Source organism: Schistocerca gregaria, chromosome 5 (assembly GCF_023897955.1).
Source record: "Schistocerca gregaria isolate iqSchGreg1 chromosome 5, iqSchGreg1.2, whole genome shotgun sequence".
NCBI classification, from domain to species: domain Eukaryota; kingdom Metazoa; phylum Arthropoda; class Insecta; order Orthoptera; family Acrididae; genus Schistocerca; species Schistocerca gregaria.
In genome coordinates, this window is record NC_064924.1 from 62,597,998 (window position 1) to 62,625,444 (window position 27,447).

The window sequence follows — 27,447 nt, forward strand, 5'->3', positions numbered from 1 at the left end:
GCGTTTTATAAGCGGCCTCCTTTACAGATGAACCACATCTTCCTAAAATTCTACCAATGAACCGAAGACGACTATCCGCCTTTCCCACAACTGCCATTACATGCTTCATGTCGCTCTGCAATGTTACCCCCAAATATTTAATCGACGTGACTGTGTCAAGCGCTACACTACTTATGGAGTATTCAAACATTACAGGATTCTTTTTTCCTATTCATCTGCATTAATTTACATTTATCTATATTTAGAGTTAGCTGCCATTCTTTACACCAAACACAAATCCTGTCCAAGTCATCTTGTATCCTCCTACAGTCCCTCAACGACGACACCTTCCCGTACACCACAGCATCATCAGCAAACAGCCGCACATTGCTATCCACCCTATCCAAAAGATCACTTATGTAGGTAGAAAACAACAGCGGACCTACCACACTTCCCTGGGGCACTCCAGATGATACTCTCACCTCCGGTGAACACTCACCATCGAGGACAACGTACTGGGTTCTATTACTTAAGAAGTCATCGAGCCACTCACATACTTGGGAACGAATCCCATATGCTCGTACTTTAGTTAGAAGTCTGCAGTGGGGCACCGAGTCAAACACTTTCCAGAAGTCAAGGAAAATGGCATCCGTCTGGTACCCTTCAACCATGGTTCGCAAGATGCGAAAAAAGGGCAAGTTGCGTTTCGCAGGAGCGATGCTTTCTAAAGCCGTGCTGATACATGGACAGCAAATTCTCTGTCTCAAGGAAATTCATTATATTCGAACTGAGAATATGTTCGAGAACCCTGCAACAAACCGATGTTAAGGATATTGGTCTGTAATTTTGAGGATGCGTCCTTCTACCCTTCTTATATACAGTACCTGCGCTTTTTTCCAGTCGCTCGGGACTTTCCGTTGGGAAAGGAGCCAATGCAGTAGAGTACTTTCTGTAAAATCGAATTGGAATCACATCAGGACCTGGCGATTTATTTATTTTCAATCCATTCAGCTGCTTGACAACCCCAGGGATGTCTATCACTATGTCCTCTATACGGGAATCTGTACGTGACTCAAACGGCGGTATGTTTGTACGATGCTCCTGCGTGAAAGATTTCTCAAATGCTAAATTTAAAATTTCAGCTTTCGTTTTCCAGTCTTCCGTTGCCAGGCCAGACTGATCAGTGAGTGACTGGATGGAAGCCTTCGACCCGCTCACCGATTTTACGTATGACCAGAATTTCCTTGGGTTTTCAGCAAGATCGTTTGCTAAGGTATGACGGTGGTAGTAGTTGAATGCTTCACGTATCGCTCTTTTTACAGCAGCACGAATCTCTACTAACTTTTGCCTGTCCTCATTCTCCCGATATTTCTTGTACCGCGAGTGCAACTGCCTTTGCTTCCTGAGCATTCTTCGAATTGCGCTGCTAAACCACGGTGGATCTTTTCCGTCCGTAACCCACTTTTTCGGCACATACTTGTCCAATGCGTGATTTACAATGTGTTTAAAATCTGCCCATAATTCTTCAACGTCCATCGTACCGGAAGTAAATTAAGTGGGATGCTAACAACTGCTTATCTGCTCTTTCTAGTAAGAATACTCTCCTAGCCTTCTTGACTGACTTTTTAACTTTCGTAACCATAGTCGTAATGACAACATCATGATCACTAATCCCTGTCTCAAGACTGACACCGTCGATGAAATCTGGTCTGTTCGTGGCTGCCAGATCTAAAATATTTCCATTAGGTGTCGGATGTCGATTTAGCTGCTCAAGACAGTTTTCGGATAATGTGTTCAAAAGTAATTCACACGACGGCTTGTCTCTACCACCTGCAATGAATCCATAGACATATCAGTCTATACTAGGTAGGTTGAAGTCGCCTCCGACTAATATAGCATGATCCAGGTACCTCTGCTATACGGAACGTAGACTCCCTTTGAATGATTCAGGGACTGTCACGGTGGAACCTGGTACTCGGTAATGACACGCAACAATTAACTTTATTTCCCCTAGCCCAACTCGCTGCTTGGAACGCACCTCCTCTACAGATGCCATTTGGAAGGGAACGTATAGAGTCGCCACCTACCTGAACCTCAGGAAACTATAGGGACTGAAGCGAGAATATTCCACTATGTTCAACAACAAATTCCGCATTTTTTCAACCGAAATTAGCTTACTTATTAAATGCCCCTAGTAGTAATGGCAATGCCAATACGCCCCCTACGGTCGAATCAGTGACATCCTTATTGACGGGCCCCTTGCACGTGATGACAGCGGCCGTCTGCACGTGTCCTCCCGTATTCACGCCCCCCCCCCCCCCCCTCCTACACTGGAGAGGAGGCGGCGGTTGACGGATGCGCGCCATCCTGCGACCCGAGCCGTGCCGCGCCGTTATTTGTGTGCTTGCCTTGCGGGATCCACCCCCATCTCCTCCCCACCCACAGCGCACAGTGGGGTAGGTCGGCTGCGGCGCGTCGATTGTAGGCGAAGGCCAGCAGAAACAACAAAAGACCGCCACGCACAGCCGTTGGAGAGGACGACGCGAGAAACTCTCTGTTACACGCTGTTCAGCAGCTCACGTTGTACAGATGTAGCTGTGTACACGCTTCATTTACAAATACCCTCTTTCGACACCTCTACGTCTGCACCTACACCGCCCGTCGTAAAAATTTCAGAGACCGATCTGGCGAATAAGCGACGATAGCGCAGTAACTGCGGTGTGGCAGCTTGAACAAACAGCTATACATAACAGATGTGCATTCTTTTAGTCAGTTGTGTGCATCCAGTACGAACTGAATATTTTTTAATCAAGTGTTCAAGACGTTCTCCTCAATGTTTCGAGGAAGAGAAGAGTGAATGCAAAATTCGTCCCGCACACTTTGATCCCCGAACAAAAAACCGCTATGCTCGGGTACCTGCCACGACTTCACTGAAATTTATTTATTTATCGTATGGCAATACATTTACAAAGATTACAAACCTACTACAAATCAACATTTAAACACAGCTCTCCATCAAAAAATAACACAAATGACAACGGCTATGTTCGGATATCAAGGTCACTCGTCGCTGTCAAAAAATCTTCGAAGGGACCCTTGTAGGCACGAACGGGACATGATAAGAATGGTTCACATGGCTCTGAGCACCATGGGACTTAACTTCTGAGGTCGTCACTCCCCTAGAACTTAGAATTACTTAAACCTAACTAACCTAAGGACAAAACACACATCCATGCCCGAGGCAGGATTCGAACCTGTGACCGTAGCGGTCCTGCGGTTCCAGACTGTAGCGCCTAGAACCGCAAGACCACCAAGGCCGGCTGTTGATAAGACATGACCAACTGTTCGTCGTTCGGCACCTCAGTCACGCGTCTGCATATCTTCTCTCCGCGTCCGTGACATTCTACAAGTGGGTGGTGCTAAAGAACAGTCGCTTCGAAAAGAAGCTAAGAAGCAGAGGGAGCCAGCTAATGCCATAGATGACCTGGCTAAAATGAATTCGTCACCAAACATGAACTCGTACGGTTCTTCTCAGGACCCTCCACCTACAAACATTGGACCTGTTATCAAAATCTGTCAAATCAGTATTGAAGGCATAAATGAATCAAGTGCCAAGTCTTACAGAAGATTTTATCAAAATATAACATTGATGTTGTTGCTGTTTTACGTCTATATCTACATGGTTTCTCTGAGATTCACTCTTAAGAGCCTGGCAGAAGATTCATCGAACCATTTTCATACTACTTCTCTACCATTCCACTCTCGAATGGCTCGTGGGAAAAAGGAACACCTAAATCTTCCCGTTCAAACTCTGATTTTTCTTATTTAATTATGATGATCATTTCTCCCTTCGTAGGTGGGTGCCAACAAAATAGTTTCGCATTCGTATGAGAAAGTTGGCGATTGAAATGTCCTAAATAGATCTCGCCGCAAAGAAAACCGCCTTTGTTTCAGTGACCGCCACCCCAACTCGCGTATCATATCAGTGACACTCTCACCCCTATTGCGCGATAACACGAAACGAGCTGCCCTTCTTTGCACTTTTTCGATGTCCTCTGCCAATCCTGCCTGGTAAGGATCCCATAACGCTCAGCAATATTCCAACAGAGGACGGACAAGTGTAATGTAGGCTGTCTCTTTAGTGGGTTAAGTGTTCTGCCAACAAAGGACAGTCTTTGTTTTCGCCTTCCCCACAATATTATCTAATCGAATTGACAACCCTTAGATTTGTGCAATTTAACGTATACCCAAAATTTATCGGATTTCTTTTAGTACCCATTTGGATGACCTCGCACTTTTCTTTGTTTAGTGCCAATTGCCACTTTTCGCACCATACAGAAATTCTCTCTAGATCATTTTGTAATTGGAATTGATCGTCTGGTGATTTTACTAGACCGTAAATTACAGCATCACCTGCAAACAAGCTAAGGGGGCTGCTCAGCTTATCACCTAGATCATTTATGTGAATCAGGAACAACAGAGGGCCTATGACACTACCTTGCGGGACGCCAGATATCACTTCTGTTCTACTCAATGATTTACCGTCTATCACTACGAACTGTGACCTCTCTGAGAGGAAAACACGAATCCCGTCACACAACTGAGACGATGCTCCATACGCACGAAATTTGATTAATAGTCGCTTGTGAGGAAAGGTATCAAAAGCATTCTAGAAATCTAGGTATATAGAATCGATCTGAGACCCCTTGTCAACAGCACTCATTACTTCATGGGAATAAAGAGCTAACTGTGTTGCACAAGAACGATATTTTCTGAATTCGTGTTGGTCATGTGTCAATAAGTCATTTTATTCAAGGTGATTCATAATGTTCGAGTACAGTATATGCCCCAAAAACCTACTACAAATTGAGGTCAGTGATATGGGTCTGTAATTCAATGGGCTACTCCTATTTCCTTTCTTCTTGAATATTGGTGTGACCTGTGCTACTTTCCAGTCTTTAGGAACAGACCTTTCGCCAAGTGAGCGGTCGTGTGTGATGGCTAAGAAAGGCGCTATTGTCTCTGCATACTCTGAAAGGAACCTAGTTGGTATACCGTCTGTACCGGAAAACTTGCCTTTCTTAAGTGATTTTAGTTGTTGCGCAACACCTTAGATATCTACTTTCGTCACTCATGCTAACAGCTGTTCTGGTTTCGAATTCTGGAATATTTACTTCGTCTTATTTCGTGAAGGAATTACGGAAAACTGTATTTAGTAAATCCGCTTTAGTGGCCATCATCGGTAACATTTCCATCTCTATCGCGCATTGACGGTATTACCTGTTTTTTGTCACTGGTGTAGTTCACATACGACCAGAATCTCTTTGGGTTATCTACCAATTTTGAGACAACATTTCATTGTGGAAACTATTAAAAGCATCTTGCATTGACGTCCGCACTAAATTTCGAGCTTCCGTGAAACTTGGCCAGTCTTGGGGATTTTGCGTTCTTCTGAATTTGGCATGCTTTTTTCGTAGCTTCTGCAACAGTGCTCTGACGTGTTTTGTGTACAATGGTGGATCAGTCCCGTCTCTTATTAACTTACGCGGTATTAATCTATCTATTGCTGTCGATGCCATATCTTTGAATTTGAGCCGTATCTGGTCTACACTTACATAATTAGCTTGCAAGGAATGGAGACTCTCTCTTAGGAAGACATCAATCGAACTTTTATGTGTTCAGGAAATATGTACTGAAAATGAAAAGCAGATGTGCCAGGGAGGGAAACTCCTGGCTTTGATTTACTAGGAGCAACGTACCATCGTGCTTATGGAGTGCCAACATACGTATGATCGTCAATCAAGAATGCACATCTATGCTCTGCATCTGATCTCAATGACACCCTCGAAGTTACCGTAGAAATCGGAGAACTAACAGTAAGTAATATATACAAACCTCCAGCTATCTCTTGGCCTCCACGGGTCATCCTAGTATCAGAACACCCCGCCATATATCTCGGAGATTTTAACAGTCATCATGCTCAACGGAAACATAAGGAAAGTAATGAAAATGGTGAAGCTGTCGTAAATTGGGCGGAAGACAATAGCTTATCTTTGGTTTATGATGCAAAGGGTAAAGTAACAAATGGTGAAGCTGTCGTAAATTGGGCGGAAGACAATAGCTTATCTTTGGTTTATGATGCAAAGGGTAAAGTAACATTTTGTAACAGCAGCTTCGACACAGGATCCCGATCTACGCTTTGTAACAACTATTAAAAATAAATTACCTCTCCAAAGTTCGCGGTTAGTATCGCAAGACTTCCCACAAAGCCAACACCGTCCATTCTTGACTGAAATAGGGACAAATTTCCTACTCGTGTCATCCTTTGCACGATCTATGTGGAACTTAAGAAAAGCAAAGTGGGATGTATTTGTTAAACATCTGGACAAGTGTCTTGTTTGGATTCCTCCAAAAGCAGAAAACTATGAGAGGCTTGCTGGAGCTATGATAAGTGCAGCAAAGAAGCAGTCTCTAGGGGCTACCTAAAGCAGTGTATTCCAGACTGGAACGAAACTAATTATAGTCAATAGGATGAGTTTCTAAAAAGCGGAGATCCGAAAATAGCGGATCACCTTCTTCATGATCACGATACAGTTTGACTTTTCCGAAAAAAAGTATATTACGGGTGAAGAGTCCAGAATGGGTCCTGATGATTCGCCAAGACCTCAAAGGTGCAAATTCTATGCGTGAGATGAACGATATCCCAAAGAACTTTTCTGACAGCTTCACATAGTCGTATGCCGGCCGGGGTGGCCGAGTGGTTCTAGGCGCTACAATCTGGAATAGCGTGACCGCTACGGTCGCAGGTTCGAATCCTGCCTCTGGCATGGATGTGTGTGATGTCCTTAGGTTAGTTAGTTTTAAGTAGTTCTAAGTTCTAGGGGACTGATGACCTCAGAAGTTAAGTCCCATAGTGCTCAGAGCCATTTGCCCCTCACATAGTTGTATGAACGTTCAGTGCATTGTATTCAAGTGGGGGGGGGGGGGGGTATAGACCAGGAGCATTAAAACCACAATCGTAATCTCTCTCTCTCTCTCTCTCTCTCTCTCTCTCTCTCTCTCTCTCTCTCTCTCTGTCTCTCTCTCTTTTATCCAGTCTCAAAACGTTTTGCACTGATGGGACGTACTCGACAAAACACTGAAAACGCATAGCAGAGGGTGCTTCCTATTGCACCACGTATTAGGCCATCTTCCCAGTCCACTCGCACGAGGTGTGGAGCGGGAGAAGAATGACAGCATAAATATCTCTGTACCCGCTGTAATTCGTCTAATCTTATCTACGTGGTGCCTACGGCTTCGACACTTAGAAGGATGTAGTGCATTCCTAGATTCCTCACTTAACTCTTCCAGACACCCTGGCTACAATTTTGTAAAGTAATGTTTGCTGTTCTTTAGCTGCAATAGAAATCTTTTTGCTCAGTATAAACCTCATGTATACATTTGTGAATGTTCAGTCTTTTCATTATGCGACAGTGCTGACACCTGTTGTGTATAACTATAAAAATATCAACAAGTGAATGTAGCAGTACGCAGCAGCTTGTGGCAGTCAGAGTACACAGAAGCCATTGGTCAGTTATACTCCACTCTGTAATTAAATATTATTATTGTTATTTTCGATGGTAATTATTTTTATTTATTATAACAGTAAATATTTCAAAATTAATTATTTCAGTCCATAAAAAGAAGCCACATGTACAAAGTAGGTTTTAAAAACGGGTACATTTTTGTTTATAAATCCGGCATCTTAAATCACCACAAAATCGTCTAAGAGCATTGGAGCATAAAAAATTTTCCTTTCTCCAGAAAAAATTCATGTCTAAAAGGGTTAATATTCCACAAGGAATAAGGCAAAGCTCCCGAGTTCGATTCTCGCTCCGGCACACAGTTTTAATCCGCCAGGAAGTTTCAGGGTTAATATTGCTTCTTGGAACATTTTCGAGATGCCTGACTTGCATCTGCAAGTCCCTGTCAGTACAGGATCTTCAGAATTCCCATTGAAAACTTCTAGCACTTTTAGAAGGGAGTGAGTAAATAGTATTTTGAATCGGCACCCATGTTCGTAAAGTACTGTTTTTGTTCCACGATTGTTTCCGATCAGATGTGTAGCGCGTCCTCGTACGTTTTGAATTAGCGAAACAGCCATGTGTGGGAAGACATAAATCCTCGAGGCACACATGTTCGGGGATTTCAGTAGCGGTTTGGTGTTAACGTGTGGGCAGGTATTCTGGACAGTCATGTGATTGGGCCGTACCTCCTTCCACTCAAGGTAACTGGTCCAGCATACTTGATCTTCCTGCAAAACCTATTGGACCCGTGCTTGGAAGCTGTACTACTGAAAATCCGTCAGGAAATGTGGTTTCAGCATGATGGTGCACCACATCATCTCTTACTTGCAGTACGGGGACATCTCAACAGACGATATGGTGATGCTGGTTAGGCCGAGGTGGTCCAACGGCATCGCCGCCCCGATTGTCGGATGTAACGCCTGTGGACTACTTCTGTAGAGACAGAGGAAGATCTGCTAGCTCGAGTACAGGTGGCTGCACTAGAAACTGAAGAAACACCAGGTGGGATAGAGAGTGTGGACTAGAGCACGCTTTGTAGATACATGGTCTGTAACAACGTAGGTGGTCGACACATTGAGCCGCTGTTGTAATTCATCAGTGATTGTTCTGGACGTACAGTATGCTGTCTTCTTTTTGTTCTGGTATAATGTAAACACGTAATGTTTAAGTGTTAATACAAATAAATGTGCCAAAGTGATAAATGGATGTTCCGTTATTTTCCCATTCGTATTGTACTGCGCCACGCCTAATTCAATTCCTCGAGGAAAAGTGGACGAGTTAAACATCTGAGCTGAACTTGTCGTAGCACGGAAACGGTACGTTACAGATATGGATTCCTGTTCAAAATATTATGTACTCACTCCCCTCTACAAGTCCTAAAAGTCTGTAACCGGTATTTCGGAACAATCTGTGTAGTGTGTTGGCTTCCATCTCGGGTTCGTCGACCGACGTTTGTCTGGGGATGTTTCTGACGTTTCGCCTGCTCTAGTCGCCAGTGTTGTCATAGTTAATCCCCCACTGCTGGTGATAGACCCGTCCGCGCTGACGAAACTTTAGAAACGACGTCAAACAAACGTCGGCCGAAGAATCCGGGACAGAAGCCTACAGACATAAACAAGCGGCCGCAAAAGCCTCAATAATTTTATATTTCCACCATCTCCGTGACGCCGCGCCGGATTAGCCGAGCGGTCTGAGGCGCTGCAGTCATGGACTGTGCGGCTGGTCCCGGCCTAGGTTCGAGTCCTCCCTCGGGCATGGGTGTGTGTGTTTGTCCTTAGGATGATTTAGGTTAAGTAGTGTGTAAGCTTAGGGACTGAAGACCTTAGCAGTTAAATCCCATAAGATTTCACACACATTTGAACTTGAATTTGAAACATCTCCGTGACGTTCCGCCACGGTCAAATTAACCTGTAATTATTCGTGCTGCCCTCCTCTGTATGTTCGGTGTCCCCGTTAGTCCTATGTGAAAAGAACCCTTGCGCTTGAGCAATATGCTAGAATGGGTGAGACGAGCCTTGTGTAACCCATTTCTCTTGTATGCCGATTGAATTTTCTCAGATTCCTAACTTTGAACCGAAACCTGACAGCGGCTTTGGCTATGACTGACCCGATGCCATAGTTCCGTCCCATATCCCCAGGGATTGCTAGACCCAGCTCTTTGTTCGAGTTGACTGATTCCTACTGTGACATTTTTATATTTGCAGGTTCTCTTATTTCTGTGATGCAGTTACCTCATAACATATTTGGCTTCGTAATTTGCGAGTCCGTCGTCTATGGGCTACATTTCCTTATCTCACATTTTACACTAGCCCTTATTCGCTACCCCATAAATATTTTATCATTCTTACGCAAACACGATGTGCAACTATTGTCCCTAGTGAAACTTCCTGGCAGATTAAAACTGTGTGCCCGACCGAGACTCGAACTCGGGACCTTTGCCTTTCACGGGCAAGTGCTCTACCAACTGAGCTACCGAAGCACGACTCACGCCCGGTACTCACAGCTTTACTTCTGCCAGTATCCGTCTCCTACCTTCCAAACTTTACAGAAGCTCTTCTGCGAACCTTGCAGAACTAGCACTCCTGAAAGAAAGGATATTGCGGAGACATGGCTTAGCCACAGCCTGGGGGATGTTTCCAGAATGAGATTTTCACTCTGCAGCGGAGTGTGCGCTGATATGAAACTTCCTGGCAGATTAAAACTGTGTGCCCGACCGAGACTCGAACTCGGGACCTTTGCCTTTCGCGGGCAAGTGCTCTACCAACTGAGCTACCGAAGCACGACTCACGCCCGGTACTCACAGCTTTACTTCTGCCAGTATCCGTCTCCTACCTTCCAAACTTTACAGAAGCTCTTCTGCGAACCTTGCAGAACTAGCACTCCTGAAAGAAAGGATATTGCGGAGACATGGCTTAGCCACAGCCTGGGGGATGTTTCCAGAATGAGATTTTCACTCTGCAGCGGAGTGTGCGCTGATATGAAACTTCCTGGCAGATTAAAACTGTGTGCCCGACCGAGACTCGAACTCGGGACCTTTGCCTTTCGCGGGCAAGTGCTCTACCAACTGAGCTACCGAAGCACGACTCACGCCCGGTACTCACAGCTTTAGAGCACTTGCCCGCGAAAGGCAAAGGTCCCGAGTTCGAGTCTCGGTCGGGCACACAGTTTTAATCTGCCAGGAAGTTTCATATCAGCGCACACTCCGCTGCAGAGTGAAAATCTCATTCTGGAATTGTCCCTAGTGTTTAGGCAACGTAATTATTTCATGAAAAAACTTGGGCTGCCGAACACAGTACTGAAAAGAGCAGCGAACCTACAGATACACGCAGACAGTTCAAGTGCACTGTTGTTACCTCCAATAATTTCAGTACCACGAAAAGGCCTGCCGAGCCTTGTTTTGGTGATGTTACATAGAACAAAATTATCACAGCTTTTTTTTATGATGATGATTGGTTTGTGGAGCGCAAAACTGCGCGGTTATCAGCGCCCGTACAAAGTCGCAATTTTTACACAATCCAATCTAGCCACTATCAAGAACGATGATAATCCCCAACCCGGCCGGGAATCGAACCCGGAACCCCGTGATGATGAGGCAGCAACGCTCGACACTAGACCACGAGTTGCCGACCAGATTTTTGGTGTGTTTTTCATTTAAATAATAGATTGGAAGGCAACCAGTTAGCACAGGAATCAGTACCGTAGTTCCAGCGCGATCCGCGTGATACAATGTATAATAGGTCCGCATGCTATACTATTAGCAGTTATGTCTCGTATACAGTGCCGATCACGGCGCAGCGCTGGATCATATCGTCTCGTCGTTGCCTGATCAACGACACAGCTGAATGAGCTAGTTCGTCCTTAATCGTGTTAGTCACGCGTCATTTGGGGTTCGTCACAAAACACTGCACACGTTTTATCTTAAGCTCTAACGTCATAACTAGCAAAACAAAAATTGCAGAATTTTAACTTATTCAGTATTCAGCACCTTTAATATAATACGTTGGAAACATGTAAAGCCGACAATGTGACCCACGAATACTAAAATGTTGCCGAGCCCTGGTGTAGAGAATACAATTTCAATAAACACTGTGTGAGTCTAAATGCATTTAATGCACGTTCGTAATATTGCCGCATATCGTATACAAGCAAATTTCTTCAGTAGCGCCCGAACTATCGACCAAGGATAACACGACGACTTTGCTTTACATAATCCCCTTTTACAGGAAATCTCACCTAAAGAAATTCCCTCGGAACGAGAATGGCTCAGACTGTCATCTTACAATTGTGTTGGTTAGGCCGATAATATTTTCCTTTTTTATTGTGGTATCAGTAGTTTCTCTGCTCTCTATGTATATCAGGGTCTGCTAATGTGTGAAAAACTGCTTTTTGACAATTATTGTACGCCCCATGGCACAAGCTTTAACATCCAAGATTAGTTTCATGAACGAGAAGATGAGACCACGCATGTCCCCTGGAAGTTTCTTCATTCATTATTAATATGCGTCGATTTTCAGAGGTATTCAGGATGTTATCGATGCTAAATGTTACCCTGTTCATACTATTAGGTCTACAACTTTGCTTCCGCCGTTTTGCAATAGACGGCAGTAGCGGCAAATGGGGTTCGGGTGATTGGTCACATGTGTAATGCAATAAGCTTAGGCATCTGTAAACGTAATACCATGAAAATGTTAGTCAATTTGCGATTGCATAATAAGGATATTCTCGATTAAGTACGTCAACTTACGTACCCATTTCTCGCCAGTTGCGGGAAGTTTTAATTTTCTGCTTTAACATGAAGATATCTGAAGCTGGGGGGTAAGACCGATGCTGAGGGAACTATTAGTGGAAGAACGTGCAGAAAATGTTTTCAACGCCTTAACAACGGTGATTTTAATGTCGAAGACGGGCATGGAGGTGGAAGACAGAACGTTTTCGTAGCTACTGAAAGAGACAAAGACAGTCACAGGACATCATTATCGAAAGCAATTGGTGCGTTCGAGCCCAGCACTGAAACACAAACGGCCACAATACAGCGATAGACACGTAAACGTAATTTTGCAGCAGGCCAGTGCTCGACCCCATGTCTCAAAGCCCGTCAAAATATACATGGAAACGTTGAAATGAGAAGTCCTATCCTTCCCGCCGTGTCCTCCATACGTTGCTCTCTCTGACTACCACCTTTTTCGATCAGTGGCATACAGTCTGGCTGACCAGCGCTTCCGATCTTATGAACAAGTGCAAAATTGAATCGATTCATGTATTCCCGCGAAAGATGCCCAGTTCTTCCGCCACGGGATTCAAATGCTATCCGAAAGATGGGAGAAAGTAGTGGCCAGCGATGGGCAGTACTATGAATAATAATTTTTTTGTAAGTTTTCACAAAAAAGCCTCGAACTTCGAGAAAAAACGGCGGAAGCAAAGTTGTAGACCTAGTATTTTGTCCACCTCGAAAAAACGAGCGCTATCAGCGACAATATACAGGTGTGTCTACATACATACACCGCTCGCACTTAGCCAAAAACTATACGGAGGAGAGAACTTTACAACAATGCTTACCACTGCATACAAACAAATGTCTTCAGTAGTGACAGAGACGCAAAAGCTATTTTAGCGACCTGTACCTTGTGTGCGACTGCACCTGTGTATGTCGCGGGAAAAAATGTCTAATGTCTCGATACCGGCGCCGGTGTTTCTTATTTTCCTGGACCCCGTTCGATGTATACAACGGCTGCTGTAGAGTTATCGCACGGTTTACCTAGAATATCGATGCTCTACTTTTATCCAGCAGTGTTTTGTAAGAACGTCGCCTGTCTTCTGAAGATTTTCATTCAATTTCGTGATCATCTCTGTTACACTTCCACAATTTTGAGCTACACTGTTTTGTTGCGATCCTAACAGCGTGCCATTGCTTCCGTTCGAAGTCTACTGCCTTGACTATTCGATGACTGCAAGCTCATGAATAGTAATATAGAGTAAGTCGCTGCCTCCCGTGTGCGTTTCTCTTGAGACATACATAACAATAGCCTATCTCTCTCGCCCACGATTTTTTAAACCATGGAATTCTCGTGTAATTAAACAGCCTCAACCGTCTTTAGCAATGAGGTAAAATGTTAAATATTTCACGTTGAACATGTAAAACCTTTACGGATGAAGACGCGAAACCCCAATTATTTTTAAAGTTTGTCAGAAGTCATTAAGTGATCTCATTAGCAAACACTATTTGAGTATAGCTTAGGTTATTTGTGCTCCGTTTTAAGAAAAGCTAGTTTCACCACGCATCTCAGCGTTCATGATACCATAGCTTCTGAACCAAAAGTCGTAAAATCATACAATTTTCCACGTACTTTCCAAGGTATGTGTGGATACTGTCTGCAAAATGTGTTATGAACAGAAGTGGTACTAAACAAGTAATAAATTAAAATGTTATACCTGACGCTGAAGTTTTATTACATGTACAGCTAAACCTTCATCCTTCCATAATTTTGTGATTGGTGTCTACGAAAAAACGTTGTGAAAAGGTTTTGAGTGATATGTAAAGTTCGTTGGAAGTCGCTATGAGTTCTAATTTGAAATTAAAGGGTGAATTTAGTCTGGGTAGTTTGCGGGTCATGAGCTATGCTGCATCAAGAAATGATACATAGTTTCTAACTTTAGCACTTGACTTATTATGTTAAACCTTTAACACAAGATTATATTTCTTAATGAGCAGATTATGACAGATTTTAAATTCGGCCAATAATGACATGAAATTATGAAAATCAAATTTTTGTTGCGCCTGGAAGCTGTTAGATAGACAATTTGCAGCTGGGAATGAGTGATCGGGCAATCACGTGACAGTTTTATAAGTTTATTGACATCCGAGATTCCATTTTCTTACAATCCTCCCAACAAAGAACGTCTTCGATTGAACTTTTTTTATCCTCATTTCATGTGGTCATCCTGTGGAGACAAAAATGAAAACAGTGACTGAAAAGTAATTTTTTTTTCAAGTAGCTCATAATAGTTTCTTTACTTATTTCACTTATTTTACTCAATATTTTTGCAAAATTCAATGTAACTGCTCTGCTTGTTCATTGTCCACATTTTTAAATCAATCAGAAGGTGGAGACGATGAAGAAAATCGATGCCTAATATGCCTTAGAAATAAATCGCCATTGAAAAACTACTCCTACATCTGCATCTACACCTACATAATTACTCTGCTGTTCATTACAATGTGCCTGCAGAGGTTTCATCGAATCACATTCAAGCTACTTCTCTACTGTTACACTCTCGAAAACATTTAAATCTTAAATGATCATTTCTCTCTACGTAGGTGAGCGCTAACAAAATATTTTCGCATTCGGTGGAGAAGTTTGAGATTGAAATTTCGTGAGAAGCTCCTGACGCAGCGAAAAATGGCTTTGTTTTAATGATTGCCACCACAATTGGCGTATCATATACGTGGCACTCTCTCCCCTATTTCGCTACAGTACAAATTGAGTTTCCCTCCTTTGAAATTTTTCGATGTCCTCAGACAATCCTATCTGATACGGATCCTATACCGCGCAGCAGTACTCCACAAGAGGACGGCAAGCATAGTGTAAGCAGTCTCTTGAGTGGACTTATTGTATTTTTAAGTGTACTGCCAGTATATCGCAGTCTTTAGTTCGATTTCCCCACATTATCTACGTGATCGTTTCAATTTAAGTTACTCGTAATTGTAATCCCTAAGCATTATTTGAATTGATAGCCTTTAGATTTGTGTGATTTATCGCGTAACTGAAATTTAGGGGACTCATTTTACCATTCATGACTATGACATCACACTTTTCATTGTTTTGAGTCAATTTGCACTTTTCGCATGATACAGATATCTTGTATAAATCATTTTGCAATCGGTTTTATTCCCCTGATGACTTCACGAACCTGTAAATGACAGCGTCATGTGCAAACAGTTTCTTAAATCGTTTACGTACGAGGGTCAGTCAAAAAGTAATGCATCCTATTTTTTTTTCTACGTTTAATTGTCAGGAAATTTAAATGCAATTACATAGGTTGAAAACCACAACATTGAGGATCATTTTGTCATTTTTCAATGTAATCTCCGCCCATCTCTACAGTTTTGGTCCATCTTTGAACAAGGGCATATATCCCAGCACGGTAAAAATCACAGCTCTGCTTCCTAAGCCATTGACGCACGGATGTTTTGACGGCCTCCTCATCTTCAAAATGAATCCCACGATGAGCTTCTTTTAGTGGCCCGAACAGATGGAAGTCTGATGGTACCAAGTCAGGGCTGTATGGGGGATGAGGCATAACTTCCCATCCAATTTTGACAATCTCGTCAGAGGTGTGACGACTGGTGTGTGGTCTTGCATTGTCATGCAAAAGAAGAACATCTGCCATTGATTTTGTTGGGCGAACTCGCTGAAGACGTGCTTTAAGTTTTTTGAGGGTTGTGACGTATTGAACAGAATTTATTGTGCATCCCTGCTCCAAAAAATCAACCGGAATCACACCCTCTGTATCCCAGAAAACTGTTGCCATAACTTTCCCTGCCGATCGCACAGTTTTGAATTTTTTCTTCCTCGGCGAGCTTGTGTGACGCCACTCCATTGACTGCCTCTTTGATTCGGGTTCAAAAAAATGCACCCATGTTTCGTCCCCGGTCACAATTTTTTTCAGAAACTCATCTCCCTCCAAACGGAAGCGCTGCAAGTGTTGGGAGGCTGTTGTTTTCCTTGCCTCTTTATTCTGATCGGTTAACATTCTTGGAACCCACCGTGCACAAACTTTTGAGTACCCCAATTGTTTAATAATCGTGATCACACTGCCTTTACTAAGAGAAATAATGCGACACACTTCATCTGCAGTCACCTGACGGTCACCACGAATGATGTCATCAACTTGCTGAATGTTGTGTGGAGTCACTGCACTCACCGGCCTGCCGCTCCGCTTTTCGTCAGTCAACGGTGTTTGCCCTTCAGCTTCCTTACAACGACGAACCCATCGTCTAACAGTGCTGACATCCACTGTCACAACACCATACACCTTCTTCAGTCTTTCATGAATGCGTATGGGTGTTTCACCTTCTGCATTCAAGAATTCAATCACACAACGCTGTCTCAAACGAACATCGATGTCGGCCATCTTACAAACTTCTGCTGTGCTGCCACCTGTTGACACAGAAAGTTACTACTGCAGTGGATTGCAGAAGAAGGTTTGAGGAATGGCGCCAATTTCAAATTTTTCACTTAACTTAATTTTTTTAAGTAGAAAAAAAATGGGAGGCATTACTTTTTGACCGACCCTCGTATATCGGTAACAAGAGAAGGCCCATAACACTTCCTAGGGAAACGCCAGATATTGCGCCTATTTTACTCGATGACTTCCCGTCAGTTACTATGAAGTGTAGTCTTTCTCACAGGAAGTCGCGAATCAGTCAACATTCAGCAATTTTTATCAAAAATGGTTCAAATGGCTCTGAGCACGATGGGACTTAACTTCTGAGGTCATCAGTCCCCTAGAGCTCAGAACTACTTAAACCTAACTAACCTAAGGATATCACACACATCCATGCCCGAGGCAGGATTCGAACCTGCGACCGTAGCAGTCGCACGGTTCCGGATTGCGCGCCTAGAACCGCGAGACCACCGCGGCCGGCAGCAATTTTTATCCATAGCTTGATAATTGAGTACCATTTGCCGTAAATAATTTATATCCAACTCCTGAACATTTGAACGCTATTGTGTCTTCCCCTCCTCGTTTCGCTGATATTGCCGTTCAAAAAAGCCTTAACACATTTTCCTGTAACATGCACCAAAAGGAAATGCTCCTGCTACGAGAACGTTGTCGTATCTTGATTCCTATTTTATTTTAGCTGACATTCTAGTTCGCCGATTAGTCCATTACTCATGTAAGTGGAAGTAAGATCTACAGTCAATGAAAACTTCTCTGTCGGGCCTGATTCTCACTCCATCGCATTTCTATCATTCAATCTGAGCCATTTTACCTACACTCCCTTCAGCAACAGGACATTTTGAATGTAGCCCGAACATTCCAAGGACATTTTCGCCCACGCTTTCTCTGCATAACCTTTCATTTTCCTCAGCAATTCAGTCTCTCATATTTTCGTTTGTCATTCTTCACTCTACTGCATCATTTTTCAGAGTCCTTCTTTAGCTAATGAATACTTATTTCACCCAGAACTGGCAACTAAATCCCAATGTTTTCAGCGACACATTGCTCAATTTACGCTAGTATACAATTACATTTCGTAGTTTCAGTTGTTACAATTGCGATATGAAACTGTACTTCAGTCTGGCAAAGTGAACTAATGGGATTTTCTATCAAAAATAGCTCTAAATTCGCGCTTGTGTTTTACCTGAAGCCGCAGTATTTTCGTCAGCAGTTTCTATGGTCATTTATTTTTCTATCGTGCCTTCTGTATCACATCAGTCTCTCTACCTGAGGGCTATTATTTCTTAGATTTAGCAATCTTTTTGCGCAAAGCGTAATAAACGAAATGCCGTTTGCGTCTAACACTTTCTACTTCATAACTAACACATTTTTTCATAAAACTAAATATAGACAAAATAACAATAAAGTATAACACGGCTAAAGTGCCCTTACGGAGTTCATGATTCTTCCATTGCCTACTCCTGTTGGCAATTCGTTATTATTGGTCGTAGTGGCTCGTAACCTGGCTTAAAAGGAAGTGAATAGTCGCAGTTTCCATACAGAACGCCAAAAATGCATAGCTGCCAACTTTTTTTAAAAACGGAAAATCGGAAGATTCTGTCTTAAAAATCAGGAGATTTTTTTTGTTTAATTTTTTTAAATGGTTCAAATGGCTTTGAGCACTATGGGACTTAACATCTGTGGTCATCAGTCCCCTAGAACTTAGAACTACTTAAAGCTAACTAACTTAAGGACAGCACACAACACCCAGCCATCACGAGCTAGAGAAAATCCCTGACCCCGCTGGGAATCGAACCCGGGCATGGGAAGCGAGAACACTACCGCACGACCACGAGATGCGGGCAATCAGGAGATACAAATGATCAAAAACCAGGGCTCATTTCAGCATTATCAAGAGAAAACTGATGTGAGCCTTTCCCAATGACGTCACATAGCTATAGAACGGCTATAAAATAACGCAAATGAAAACACTAGAACTACTCAAACCGTTGATTCCATACCTTTTTTCTGTATCGTAGCTCGGGTAATCGGTACTAGGTTGGGATGTTTTTCAATACACCTTCACCTTCCTTCTTCATTCCAACCACTGAAGGTGTATTATCACAACATATGGCTGAACAGTTATTCGGCTGGATATTACTTTCCTCCAGACTATTAAGAAGAAGTGTTCTTATGTTAATACCAGTGGAATCCCCTTTTAAGTTACGAAGAGATAAGACGCTTTCAGTTTTTTTTTTTTTTTTTTGTCGTCTTGTTTTAAACTGTAACTACTACGTAATATACGTAATTTAGTATCGCCTTTGTTACCACCGTCTGTTGAAACATCAAATGGCCATTCTTTCAAAGTTTCTACGACTTTTTCCCTTTTAGCCACTTGTGCTATAGCTGCGACAGTTCGTGTCTTGCGGAGCTGTATTTTTCGCTGTATTGCTGTCCGAGAACATTATCCTAAACAAGTGACTCGCGTGGTCAGCTAAGTTGATTGGCAAATTGTGTTCTAAAATAAACAATGTAAATAAGCAGTCCGTGTTTGTCACCCCGTCACTTTCACTTTTAACATCGAATTCCAGTATTTTATTGTTCTTCATACGCTTGCCATTTTGTCGGTGCTTCTTTATGTCCACGTTTTTAAAATTTCGCTTTTTCCACCGTGTTATATTCATTTGTCACACCGGCAAAGAGTACAAAATGCAAACAAAGAACCTTTCCTGGAGTTAGTAATGCACGGAAACTGTTCCGAATATTGCTTAAGGGCCGGCCGGGGTGACCGAGTGGTTCTAGGCGCTTCAGTCTGGAACCGCGCGACCGCTACGGTTGCAGGTTCGAATCCTGCCTCGGGCATGGATGTGTGTGATGTCCTTACATTAGTTAGGTTTAAGTAGTTCTAAATTCTAGGGGACTGATGATCTCAGATGTTAAGTCCCATAGTGCTCAGAGCAATTTGAACCATTGCTTAAGGAAAAAAGTTGTATTTTCTGCCATAATGAAAAACAAAACACCAAATCAAAATACTAAGAATATGAGGAACAGTAAAGACAGTTTTGTTTAGTTTTTTAACCATTTGCTTTAACTTTAAAATGCAATACAGTAACATTTACTACTGTCCCACTTAAGGTAATCATTTATCTTTGTTGGCTTTTTGTATTTAAAATGTGCGTACGCATTTTGCTTTTGACGATCCATTCGTTTTAACATCTGATTTGAAACTAAAAATCTGCAGAAACAAGAGCTAGAAAATAAACGTTGCATTGTTGTTAGTAATCCCCAGATAAGTGACAAACAAAAATGAACATTGGACGTAATAGCCGATGTACGGTATATCTCCGAAAATGTAATAATAATACGTCGTTTTATAGGATAAGTCGCAATAAGCGATGTTGTACTCGGCGATTTTTTTAAACACAGCGTTCACGAAGGATTTAGACGGGACCGTTAGATTTACTGTTACAGCGTGTGTTAAAGGCGATGTCGGTATAAACGGTGTCGACCGTATACAGATTTTAAAAAACGTCTAATGAGCGAAGGAATTCCAGCCACTGCCCAAAAAACTGAAATGGCCGGTTTTCAAAGCAAATGCATTTGGTTTGACGATGATAAGCTAAAAATCGGCAGAAATAATGGAATAATCGGGAGACGGGAGAAAAACTGATAACTCGGTAGTCTCTCGCGTAAGTCGGGAGAGTAGGTAGGTATGAAAATGTGCCCGTTTGGGGGAAAGTGGGCACGGTTCGCATGGATGTGCGCACAAACGCGGTAAGCGGAATCGGGCCCGCTGGGAAGCAACCCCCTTCCTCGTACGGTTCAACGGCCTGGGCTCTACCTGCGTCCTTTGTGCCCCTCCCAGACGCCGGGGGAAAGCCGAAAGCGGCGACCGCGCCGAACAAGTGCCAAACAAGCCCAGTGCATTCTTCCAGGGCGAGCCTCATCGCCCACAGATGGTGGCAGCGATAGCCCCGGGGAATATGGCACCTCCTTCCTGCTTTGTCCACTTTACTGCACGGACGGCCCTGCGGGCCAAAGCGGCACCAGAAAAAAAAACTGGTACCCAAGAGAGAGCCCTCTAGACGAGGTCTCTAAGAGGGCCTGCACACGTTCAATATCTATTGACAATACTAGTCTGCCAAGCCTTCAGTATACTGAAGCAACCCACACACCAATATATTCAGCGGGAAACACGATTTTACGAGGTTAAATTCTTCATTTGTGTGGTCAGATTGTCCGTAGTTCCGTGACAATTCCTGAGGGTATTTTCGTTCCGTCGTTACAATTACAAGAAAATGAGAGTTTTTCTCACCAAACGCGTTTCACTTTATTGAGGTAAAGCATCGTCAGTGGTCAGTTATTAAAGATACTTATAATGTGACTTGTTTTTAAGATCGGGAAACAGGTCGTTAACAGTTTGTTGGTTTTTATTTACGGTAGTTTCTGCTTGGTTTCTCGCCTACACCAGGAAATGCCATCTGCCAGCACATGTTTGATTTCTTTCTTCATTAGACACTGATACTCGAAGTCTAATCTTTCAATGTTTTGCAGAACTGTGCAACTTCTTTTATGTTTTACACAGATCATTTTTTTCCTACACCACTATTTACTGTTTATTTTTATACCTTGTACCACACCTTTTCCTCCAATTCACTTTCCATCACCCTACTTTGCATTTACGCCCACTCATCTTTTCTGATCCCTCCGCCATCTAGTCACCAAACACACACACACACACACACACACACACACACACACACACACACACAAAACTCTATCACTATTCCTTCATTACTCTTATACAGTATATAAATACACAGCAACATAGTATAATAACACACATATAATTAGCTACAAAAAAGTGTAGGTCAAAGACCAACTGGTGGCAATGTTGGCAACACTACAAAACACAACACACACTTAGAAGTATAAAAATGGACAGTAAATAGTTGTGTAAGAAACAGTGTGCTGTGTCAAACGTAAAAAATGTGTGGTCTCGTAAAGGATGAGATCCAAGTATTAGTGTCTAATGAAGAAAGAAATTAATGATGAGAAACCAAGCAGAAATTACTGTAAGTAAAAACCAACAAACTATTAACGAACTGTTTTTTATCTTAAAAACGAAACAAATTATAAATATTTTTGGTTACAGATCACTGATGAAGCTTTCCCTCAATAAATCGAAACGCGTTTGGTGAAAAAATACGCGTTCTCTTGTGGTTGTAACGACGGAGCTAAAATACCCTCAGGAGTTTACAAGGCTAAAATGAAGAACACCCAAAAGCAAGCGTGCGCCAATGTTACATTAATTGTTACAACAGAAAACAGCAAAAAAGAGGAAATTTGTCGGGAAATGGCTGAAAAAGAGAAGCGACTTGTCGCATTTTAATTTACTGACTGAAATCAAAATCGCGTACCCGAAAGACTTCATAAACTATTTTCGGGTTAGTCTTTTATAGCACTACAAATTATTGATGTCGATACATAATAAAATGGAAAAGAAAGTACATTAATGAGAGACCAGTCACTGTCACGAGAGATTACAAGTAACAGGCAGATTATTCGAATGTTTGAAGTTTAGTGATGTAATATCAGCAAACACAAGTAACAAAATTGCACTGAATGCCGAGAGTTCAACAGAGATAAGACTCTCATCAGGTGTGTCCCAGGGAAGTGTGATAGACAGACCTGCGGCTGTTAGCTGCTGATGCTGTGGTGTGAGGTAAGGTGTTGTCGTTGAGTGAGTGTAGGAGGATATAAGATGACTTGAGCAGAATTTTCAGTGAGTTGATGAAAGGCAGCTAGCTCTAAATATAGAAAAATGTAAGTTAACACAGAATTGTACGAAAAACAAACCCATTATGTTCGAGTACAGGACTGGTAGTGTGCTGTTTGACACAATCACGTCGACTAAAACTCAAGGCGTAACGTTGCAAAGCAATTCGAAATGGAATAAGCATGTAAGGATTGTAGGAGGAGAGGCAAATATTCGACTTCAATTTATTGTGAGAATTTTAGGAAAGTGTGATTCATCTGTAAAGGAGATCGCATATAGGACACTAATGCGTCCTATTGTTGAGCACTGTTCGAGTGTTTGGGATCCGCAGCAGGTCGGATTAAAGGAAGACATGGAAGCAATTCAGAGGCGGGCAGTTACATTTGTTGCCAGTTAGGTTCGAGCAACACGCAAGTATTACGGAGATGCTTCGGGATCTCAAATGGGAATTACTGGAAGCTGACTGCGGAACGATTCTACTGTCGCCAACGTACATTTCGCGTAAGGACCATTACGATAAGATTAAGGAGATTAGGGCTCGAGCGGAAAGTCTTTCTGCAAGTGGAACAGAAAAGGAGCAGTAGTGGTACAGACCACACCCCGCCACGCTCCATACTGTGGCCTGCAACGTAAAACATTTTTCACGTGTTGTGATAATTGATGAAATTCACATGCAATCTGCTGACCTCTCACTAGTCATTGTAGATATATGACAGCTTCTTTTCGAAGTGGAAGCCTTTTTCCCAAACTGTTATGTAATTACCCAACCTGTACTATATTTTAAAATTAATAAAATAAGCCATGCCATAGAGAATTCCCGTTGACCGCCCTAAAGTGGAATTTACAATGATTACCATTGCACACGCCTATTAAAATTGTTTTGTGATTTGAAAAATTGAATCTGAGGTATGATATGCACGAAGATGTATTGTGAACATAAACAGTGTACACTAGTGCCGTGTGACTGGTTCAACATCTGAATGGAGAACAGTGTCAAATCGTCAATACTTGGTCTTACACATGTAGTGTGCATTGTCAGTACTGAGAATATTTTCAGGGACATCCTTACTGCTCATCAGTATTTCTAGTACTGACAATACGTCAATAAGCGCCCTCAGATGGTCAATATATTGACGGTTTGACAATATTCTTGAACTTTTGAGGTACCATTAAGCGCAAGATATGCGTACGATTTAGCGTAGCATTATTGGATTACGATGATATAGATCGAAGAATGAGAGGCGAATCTGTAACCTCCTATACTACTACGAAAATTCCGCCGTTCGTGCGACGTAATTAACTTCTTTCACGTTTTATCTCCTTCGCAACAACAGTAATTGGTAACGGACGACACACTACACTCGATATTTCTTAGTTGTCGTTAGCTTAGTTCTCATTAGATCCTTGAGTAAAATTTACGGCGGATCCCTTGATGAGTGATACATTCCTATTGATCGTAAAAGAGCACAGGTCATACTTATTCCCAATCCTGACAGCCACCTGTTCTAGATTCTAAGAACACATTTCGAACAAACGTAATGAGGTATCTCGATCAGTATGACCTCTGCGGCAACCAGCACGGATTTCAAAGGCAGGTCACGCGAAAACCAACTCACAGTTCTTCCACATGACATACGAAAGTAATTGATCCAGTTAAACAGATGGATGCAGTATTTCTTGATCTCCGAAGAGCATTTGACTCACTTTCGAAGTGCACCACTTCGATGACTGAAACGGATAGAAAAAAATGTTGTTAAATATGAACATGCGCCTGTTCCGTCACCCATTACGTTCAAAGTTCCGTAAATCTCAGCATCTGTTTACAATCGATGTTTGAAGCACAAGCTATTGGATAAAAACACTCTTTAACACACAATTATGACGAGCGGATTCACAGGAATCACAAGTGAGGTACTCATGCAAAAAACTAAACATTTACTTGAAACATTATACGTAAACTCATGCAAATTGCAGCGTTGTCGTACATTCTTCCCTTACTCAGAGGCGCTCTTGTTCTGTGATCCTCAACCTGGTATTTGTACGTGGAGACATCTGGAAATCGAACTTGCTATTCCGAAACCGGTAATGTTTTAAGCTAATGTATTAACAAAGTGCAGCACTTTGGCAATTAATTCCTTCAAGCATTTTGCTGCTGCATACCCAGTCTTGTCGGCAGTCAGATGGTAAGTGAAAATTATGTAAAATACCACATACCACCTTCCTGCGTTAAGTGCACCACATACCAGCTACAGATCTCAGCAATCCGTAGCGCGATCTATACGTGTGTACCAAGCAGAGGGCATATCGCAGATGATGGCGATCAATCTCGTATCATTTGTAATAATTCCCGAGCAATCTGATAAATCGCAAGCGACGTATCGACTATAAATGCCTATATGGTAGTCACACGTTTGTCTCGTTATTAAGCTTGGTTGTGCAGTTTTGTCTCGTTTCGTTTCGCTATGTCCACGTGGAGTCAGGACTGTAAGTCAGAATTTATACTTATTCAAGAAGCACAAACCACACTCAAAAGTGAAGTCGCCACTTGTATGGAGAATGAATTCAAATAAAAAAAGCGTTGATCCTCATAGACGTTACAGTGGCAGCACTTTGCAGCTTGTGCGATCGAAGTAAATATCTGCGGGATGTTTGCTCTTTCCCAGAGTAACAATAAGTATCTTCCCAAACATAAGTTCTCATGCAAAGTTGTATCTGTTCGAGATTCACTACAAGGTTTCAACGCAAATACTGCGAGCTTAGGAATACTCTACAGTTCATGAAATGTTGATGTATGAAAACAGATTTGATTTAATATGGACGTATGAGTACTATATCACTACAAGAAACTCCCGTACGGAATATAGGGAGTGCGCCACACGGCACCACTTCAACTAACATTTGAAAGCCAGAAGTTTAACACTCACATTTTTCATTTCTGTTGGAATCGCGTTCAAACAAGAAACTGCTAAATACTTCTCATTGTTTGGTACTATGGCTAACAAAGAGTTAAACGTAAAATTGTACTTCAGCGCAGTGGCACGGTCCTACGGTGATACGCCGTTGCTTTCCTCCAGCTAATCTGCATCTCTGCGTCGCAAACCACAGTGAAGTGCATGGCAGAAGTTACTTTCCATTGCACCCGTTATTAGGGCTTATCGCTGTTCCATTCGCATCTGCGGTGCAATGAGAATGATTGCTAAACGCCTCTGTACCCTGTAATTTATCTGTTCTTGCACTCGCAGTTCCTACAGGAACGATTCGTAGTCAAACAAATCTGTGACCATTCGTGTTGCCATGCTTTGTGTATCTTCAAAATCCTCTGTTAGTCCTACCTGGTGCAGGTCCCACACACATGAGCAACGTTCTTGGATGAGTCGCACACCGGATCACCAGATGTTGGTTTTTTTTCACCGAACTGTTGGGTATTTGAGCCCCCTGTTCGGTCCCGACGTATCAGTGATTCGGTATCTGTAGAACCCCATTCATACCACTAATTTATTTACCGATCTGCGAGACTCTCCTTTTAAAATTTTCAGTTATTTGGTTGTAAGAAAAATAGCTCCTACATAAGAAAAATATGTGCGCGTATCAAAGATGGTGGCTATTGAAGAAGACACTGATAAATATAGTTTTTACGAATAGATCGATATACTGAATGAAACATTAGAACAATAAGAAAGTCAAATGCAAGAACTCGTTTTTGTGGAAAACGGTTTTAAACGAAGAAGAAACGCCTAGTGTAAAATATTATCGATAGGATAAAGGCGGCTCCATGCAGCAATGACTGTGTGAAAAGAGTCTTCAGTCACATGAACCATTTATGGTCTGGTGTTAGAAAAACATTGAATGTGGATAAAATAAAAGCACAATCATGCCTGCGTTGTAATCTGAAATTTGCAACATACAGCGACTTTTACCAAAAACTTAAAGAGGCAATAAGAATTCCATGAAAGTTGTAACTAGCAGTAATACACATGATGTTTTAGTGTGTTCACCCGCAGTCCAGCAAATCCTTTGGCCAGGCAGTGTTCGGTAAGTTGTCAGTTTAGTCTGGCAACTCTAGTCGCACCAGGGTTTTGTAAGTATTCTACTTTGTAGATAGCATTTTCCTAGGGTCCTACCAACCATCCGAACTCAGCCGCCTGTTTTGCGTACAACTGAGCCTATGTGATAATTTCCTATCCTTATTTTTTATTTTATTTATTATTATTATTTACAACCAGCTATTTGTATTAGTTGACTGAATCCAGTATTGTAGCCATAGGATACTACGATATTTCGTTTTGTGAAGTGAAAAATTTTATTTTTCTATATGTTTACCGTTGAACTTACAACTCCAACCGTGGGGGGCCTACAGTTTAACAGTGCTTTCAAACCATCGTTGCCACATATGAATAAATAGGTAACTGAAAGAAACCCTAGAACCAATCGCATGTTGACATCCAAACTTTTCGATCGTAGCTGAAACTTATCCGCTTAGCCACCGAACCACACACCCACGTGGGGATCTTTAGGACTACTTTTCTTTGAGTTGTCGTTATTCTTTCCATACCGATAATGTCAAATCCCAAACGTTATGTACATCGCTGCGAAAGCCTTACGCTGGGGAAAGAATATTTTTGTGAATGGACAGAAAATATAGTAGAGTGGAAATAACCTTTATTGAGTCATTGCTACTGACAAGGGACGATGAAGATTATCTTGTTGTTGAACACAATTCCAATCAGCTTCAGCATAATTCCCTGAGTATTAAGTTTCCAAGAATACATGACGTCCATCTTTTGTCCTAGAAGTTTAAAACTTTCAGACCCATTGACCATTTGATCTTAGTGTGATATTACAATACCGCTTTCATAAGACATGTATGTAAGGAATTATACGCATTTAGTTTTGCTAATGTTCTCCAGTTATCTATTTACTAAATTGATTACATTAAACCCAGTTATTCTTTATGGCATCTAC

At 42.1% G+C, this 27,447-nt stretch overlaps 1 protein-coding gene and 1 non-coding gene across 2 annotated transcripts in view; one reads left to right on the plus strand and one right to left on the minus strand.

The window, feature by feature from the left end:
- LOC126273469 (1-acylglycerol-3-phosphate O-acyltransferase ABHD5-like) overlaps positions 1-27,447 on the plus strand; it is a 228,430-nt gene that overhangs the window by 51,807 nt on the left and 149,176 nt on the right. The window lies entirely within an intron of this gene.
- Positions 9,950-10,024, minus strand: Trnas-uga (transfer RNA serine (anticodon UGA)). Its single transcript has one exon. It is a non-coding gene; the product is annotated as a tRNA-Ser (tRNA).